The sequence below is a fragment of the Silene latifolia genome, chromosome Y (genome assembly GCF_048544455.1).
Source record: "Silene latifolia isolate original U9 population chromosome Y, ASM4854445v1, whole genome shotgun sequence".
Taxonomy (NCBI): Eukaryota; Viridiplantae; Streptophyta; class Magnoliopsida; order Caryophyllales; family Caryophyllaceae; genus Silene; species Silene latifolia.
The window spans coordinates 150064018-150070910 of NC_133538.1; positions in this window are offsets into that span (position 1 = coordinate 150064018).

Here is a 6893-nt window from a genome sequence, read left to right on the forward strand (position 1 = left end):
ATTAGTTTTGTGATACATTTTGATAAGTATGATATGGTTTGATAATGATTAAGTAAGTTAATTATGTTGCAATGATCATAAGTTGGAATGAGGCTCAGTTGTGCGAATGTTTATAAAAGTTGTTTTAGTAGTTATGGGCAAACTTCGGGACGAAGTTCATTTTAAGTGGGGAAGACTGTAATACCCCGTAATTTAATAGTAATTAATGAGAATAGTTTATGTAATTTAAATAATTAATTAATGGAATTTCTAATAATGGTTGCGAGAAAGACGTTAATTAAATAATAAAATAAGTAAACAAGTCGGGAATTGGGTTTAGCTAGTAATAAGTCTTGGGCCGTGTGTTGTGAATAAATGGGCTGATTATATTAGGCCTAGTATGAGAGTGGTCGGGATTTAAAGCGGGATTTAATAACAAAATAATAAATATAATAATATGGTAATTCCTTATAATTATTAGAAAAGACAATAGTTTCCTAATTGACCTCATATAATCTCTAAACCTATACTATAAATACTTAATAAATATGAAAAGTAATTAATAAAAGAAGAGGAAGGAGATTTAGAAGACGGAAGAGGCAATTAGCGATAAAAGGTAAGACCATCTTACAATTTAATGTATTGACTTTGTAACTTATGTATCTCGTAAACTAGACCACCATATGACTAGTTGGGACCATGACCTTGGCCGTGGGACACCAGGGGGTGACCGGACCCACGTTGAACCACCGTTGACCGGCTGGGAGGGGGTGTTTGACCGGAGTTTGTGGTGGTGTTTGTTGGGTTAAAAAAATAGAAAAGGCTCGGTTTTGACCCTACTTCGACTGAGATGGACCTAACCTGGGTTAGGGTTGGTACCACGGGGAAGAGTCGACCGTTATGGGTGGTTGTGGGTGGCCGTAGGTGGTGGTTGTGCGGTGGTTGCCGAGGAAGGGAATACGATTTCTTACCTGGGCATGACTCGTGTGAGACCAACCTGGAGTGGCTAGGGTTCAGGTGGGGTTGTCGGCATATGGGTAGGTGTTAGGGTGGATAAAGGCAGCTGCTTGGTGGTTTTGGTGGCCGGAATGCGCAAAACAGGGGAGTGAGGGCGTCGTTTTGTTACTGTCGGGTTTAGAGGGGTAGTGAGGGCGTGAGTGTGGAGGGTTGTGGGGGTGGTTTGGCCTGTGGTTAAGGGTTTCTGGTTGTGCTGGGTACGGTGGAGGATGATGGTGACCTTTAGTGGTGGTGGTGGTAGTCGTAGGCAATAGTTTAACCGTGGAGTTTGTATAAGTCAGGTTTTCGGTAATTAATGATTGTCCGTGAGTGAGGTTGCTAGGGCGTGGGGTTGTGAGTTTTAGGGGACGTTTGGGCTAGTGTTTTGTGGCTGTCGAAGGTTGTGGTGTTGCAAGCTGGTGGTGACGGGTTGGGTGGTGTGCGTGGTGGTCTAGTGGTGTGGGAATGGTCGAGGTTAAAGAGGGTGGTTAAACACGGTTTTAAAACATGTTGTGGGGTGTGTTGTGTTGACGGGGGTGTAATATGGCGGGATTAATACAAATTATTGGGTGGACGGGTTATTTTATTAAAACGAAATTTATAACTATACGAGATTATAATTAAAATACTTAATTAATTAATTTATAATTAAAGGTACTATTTGATAAAGTAAATAATTAAGTAATTATAAATATATATTATTCATCTATAGGTGACGGACTTGTGGAACGGGTTTGTTGAAGAATATTTTTAATAGATTGCATTATTCAGAATTGCTTGCCTGGTAGGAATTTTCTACTCAACTCGGTTTTTATTATTAAGTGAATGGATGTTTAAATGTGACGGTTGATGAGACTAAGATTAAAAATTTTGATTTATTTTGGAATAGAGTATTTGAGTATGATAAATTGTTGGTTAAGCAGTAAGACGGGATTGTCATTGAGTATTGGATTGTTGGAGAGTTGATTATTCCGTTGAGCATAACACGGAGGGTGTTACTGCCAGTTGTGCATAACGAGCAATCGTTACTGGCAGATGAGCATAGTAAGTAATTACTACTACCAGAGATAGTTGTGCATAGTAAGTAATTACTACTGCCAGGTGAGCATGGTACGCAAGTACTACTGCCAGTTGAGCATAGCACGGTGTTAAGGGAGTTGTGCTACTGCTAGTGATGTAAGTAAGTTGTACAGATGAAGTGATGAGAATTTGAAAGACGTTTATCTTGGTTGGATTATTATTATTGTTGTTGTTTAGTTTATTCCTACTCAACCTCGCGGTTGACTGTGTATTCGTGAACACCTGCGGTGAACCGTTTTATGGGGAGCGATTTGTGGTACCAAAGATTAGCTGACTCGGGAGCATTGGGATGAGAGCTTGACTTGGACTATAGTTGAAGTCTAGATCACGTAGAACATTTATATCACTTTATTTATTTCCGCTGCGACATTGTAATTATTTTATATTAAGACTTAGTTGGTTAATTTGTAATAAACATGTAATTATTAAGTTTTTAATTTAAAGTACTTTGGTGAGTTGGTTTTTGTTATTCACTACCTCGGGAAACCGAGATGGTAACAGTCCTATTTATTTGGAAATGTCTAGCTAAAGGCTTCTAAATAAATGGGGGTGTTACATTATTGTTGAACCTTTTTTTTAAAAAAAATTACTGTAATTCAATTACGGTAAAACCAAAGAATAACAATACCGTAACAAACATGAAGCACCATATATACTGCAACATTATTCAGCAATTTCAACACCATCATCTACATCTAATAATAAGATCAAGAAAATAAGACAACACGAGCATGCATGCATACTGCATATCTACAGGATTTACCATGCCATGCAAATTTGGGAATCTTTATTTAACAATGACCATTATTGGTTCTATTGGCTTTTTAAAGCTACCAAAAGCTAAAGACATACAACACATCTCAAAATTGCTATAAATTCAGGCATCCCATTAGCTCCCCACAACTCACAAATAAATTAATCAATCAAATTACTGGTCTGAAAATGACTCAAAATGTTGGTCATCCATATCACTGTGTCCTGATGAATGCCCCAGGCCACATAGATATAGACAATGGAAAATTTGCTGCCAAGAGATTTAATCCTTTGTGGAATAAGCTTATTGAGCTAGGATATTCGGTCAGCAAAGTTAAGCCACAATAGGGGCCATGAGGATTCAAAGGGAGTCTACTCATTCAGTTTGGAAAATCACCTGCACATGCAGAATCAGCATTTAAGCTTGACATAATGTTTCAACTCAGAGGCCATGGCAGGAACGACTGGAATGCTCCGAATAGGTCAACACTCGAACCATACCTCTGGGTAGCCACAGACTCGGATGCTGAGCTTCTGAAGAATACCATGGATGATGTCCAAGTGCCGTATGCGACCATCATTGATGGGCAGCAGTCGGCCATGTCAGAAAGCGTCGATGCCTACAATCAGGTTGTGGCTGTTTTCCAAGCAATGTACCCCTAAAACCCCTACAAAATGTGTCCGTGTCTACAACCCCATTGTGGCTGAAACTTCCAATCAAAGTCGTGTGTTATTTGTTGAGTGTCAAACTGTGTGTGTCTGTATCCGCCTATCATAAGCAGTGTCGTGGGCCTGTATGAAAAGGCAACTTAAATAAAGATAATGTGTAACCATATGGTCTTGTAAGATTTCCAGTACGTTTGTATTAAATATGCAGTTCCTTCTACTAATCTGTTCAGTGGAGATAGTTATGTAAAAAAAAATAAAAAATAAAAGGAAGATATATATATATTTAAAAAATAAAAATAAAAATAAAAGCTACTATTTCATTATAAGATACAATGGGTAGATCATATGAGAACGGAGGAAGTAATAACTTACATTATGGACCATCTCAGGATCGGGAACGTTTCTTGGATGTCATAGTTTCTTCGTTAACCCAAATACCTTCACCATGGTCATCACGCATATAGATGCTTTCAGTGTCCTCATGATCAGCGTCAACATCATCGAAATAAGATACAGTGGTAGAGTGATCCATTCCCTCAAAAACGACATCCTGATCATCATCACCATTATCGGATGGACTACTCCTTCTACTCCTTATAGACAGTACAACAGACCACTTCTTATCCATAGGATCGGCTACATAGAACACTTGTTTAGCTTGGGATGCCATTATGAAAGGATCATCCTTATTATTGCCAACCTTATCCAGATTGACCAATGTAAATCCCATCTTATCCTTTCGGACACAATGGATGTTGTTATCAACCCAGTTACATCGAAACAAAGGCATTGTGAAATCAATGTAATCTAGTACCAATATTTCTTGAATAGCACCATAATAAAAGCATTTTCCCCAAATAGGCTTTTTATCTTTTGAAGTAGCAAAGTGCATTGCCTCAAATTTAGAACTCACACCACTATTTTGCATTGTGCTCAACTCATCTTGCTCGCGGGTGTAAAAAGTATATCCATTAATGGCAAAACTGCTGTAAAAGGTGACCCTGGCATTTGTACCTAAACCAAGACGTAGTAACCTAGGAGAGATGTCATCACCAGTTTGATTCGTACACTCTAAGACAATATTCCTAAACCACTCAGCAAACGTCTTCGTATGCTCGTTTGTAATCCACTTCTCGGTCTTGTTTGGGTGATCATATTTGAGCTCATCTTTGTGTTGTTGAATATAAGGTTGCTGATACCCGTCGTTGTGAGTACCAAAAATAATATTTATAAAACCTATTAAAACTAACAAAACCTAGTGGTAACAGGGTCGAACCACAGAGAGGCAGACGTAATTATTAGTTGTCTAATTTCAGTCTAAGGTAACAGTACATGGGGATTGAATTGATTTGGTCTATAGCTAAAACAATAAAAGTAAAATAAACTAAACAGTAGATAAAATCAAGGATTAAAAGGGTGCAAGGATGGTCGGTTCACTATAGTTTCGGCGGCAATAAACTAGGTAGGTCTAAAACAATCACGTGAGACGGGAAAATAAGAGGTCCTTTCGGTCCACTCTCACAGGTAGCATCTTTCAATCTCGCTACAGGTCCCTTAATACCACTAATACTGACTTTCATCCTGAAAAGTGACTAAAGGTCTAAATCAATCTATCTTTCGATCTAATTAATCTAGTCGTCTTAATTAAGCAGGCTATCTCCCTTCCCTATCTTTCGATCTTTATTGGGTCGGTCAAATCCTAGGTATTCAACTGGTCGCGTGCACTCGATTCGTCAAACACAACAATTAAAACAATTAAAATGAAACAATCTCAGCGTGGCCAGTCGATCGACCAGGGAACCCAGTCGATCGATCGGCATGCGATTTCAGGCCGTGTTAATTCTAATGCCGCCTAACCTACAGTTCCCCTACATCCTAGCACAATTAATTTAGCTACTTATACTAGGAATGATAACAACAATGAAATTAACGAAATTAACTACTGAATTCATGCTTAAATTAACGGAATAAAAGGCTAGCACAAAACGATAGTTATGGCTTCGGGAAACTAACTAACAATTCTATACTATGAACGATAAAGTAATGAAACTGAAAATAAGCAGAGGAAAATACCGTGAAGATGAATGGTAACGGAAAGATTAAAAGAACTAACGAAAGCAATATCTCAAACCCTAATTATTTGGTATGCTAAAACTGATAAAGAACTGAAGGAAAAACTAGATAATTTTCTGAATGAATATTCTGTAAACCTAGCTTACGTTATATAGAATACAACGTAGTTCTTATTCCAAAACCTATTGTACTATGGGCTTTAAATTTCTCGATCTTTTAATTCACGCTGAATCACGGCCTCAGTCGATCGACCATGATGCTCAGTCGATCGACCAACTTATGCTGAACAGTACCTTCTGATCTACGTCCCTTGGTCGATCGACTAAGTGAGCCAGTCGATCGACTGCTTTAGCTTATACTTGACTTCAAACTCTCGTGGACTTGTCTTTCAGGCCTCAAAATGCGCACCAAGCTCGTTCCTTGAGTGAATACTTTACGTCAAATGCAGTGCAAGGTACTCGGGGACGGATTTGGCTCAATATCTACTCATTTCCGCATAAATCTGCAATATTACATAAAAATACGAAAGTAGACGAAATGGGGCAAATAGTAGCATAAAACTACACAATTGAGCTCTGAAATGCGTGTAGAATGGGGTGTAAAACATCATATAAAAGACACGCATCAAATTTCCCCAAACCAAACCCTTGCTTGTCCCCAAGCAAGAACTAGACTCGATCTATAGGAACGAGTTCAATCTCAGAGCGAAATGCAATTGAATAGCCTAAACCAATTTAATGAAAAATTAACAATCAATCAATAACGTGAATCATGCAAACGAGTTATGGAGTCGTTAAAAACTACTGAACTGTCAACTGTAGAGACTTATCAAATCGGACTCTCACGGGTCGCTTAAATCACTCAAATAAGCACAAGGTGAATAATGTATAAGATGGAAAAGGAGTAATATTGTAGTGAATCTCACCTAACTATGACCTATAAGAACATGCCTGCAATATAATATGAAAGTAATCTCTACAACCGTACATATGCATTCCAACCGAACAAATGACCATGACACCTGCCGAGGTATATATAGGATATGTGAGGTAATGGGCAGGAAAGCCAAAACATTTATGGGAATGTGGGGTACAGGTGATCAATCTAGTACCCTAACAAAACCATATGACAATATCCACTTCTTGCTCAGACTTCAATCGACACGGTGCTATAGCAAGCACAAAACTCACAATCTCTGAAATAATCAACTCCCCATAAAATACAATTGAAGCATGGGAGCAAAAATCGCCATTTGAATAAAGACTTGAATCATGCGAAATGATTTTTTCCTCTTTTCTTCTCGGCATCAGTCGATCGACCAAGATGGCCAGTCGATCGACCTC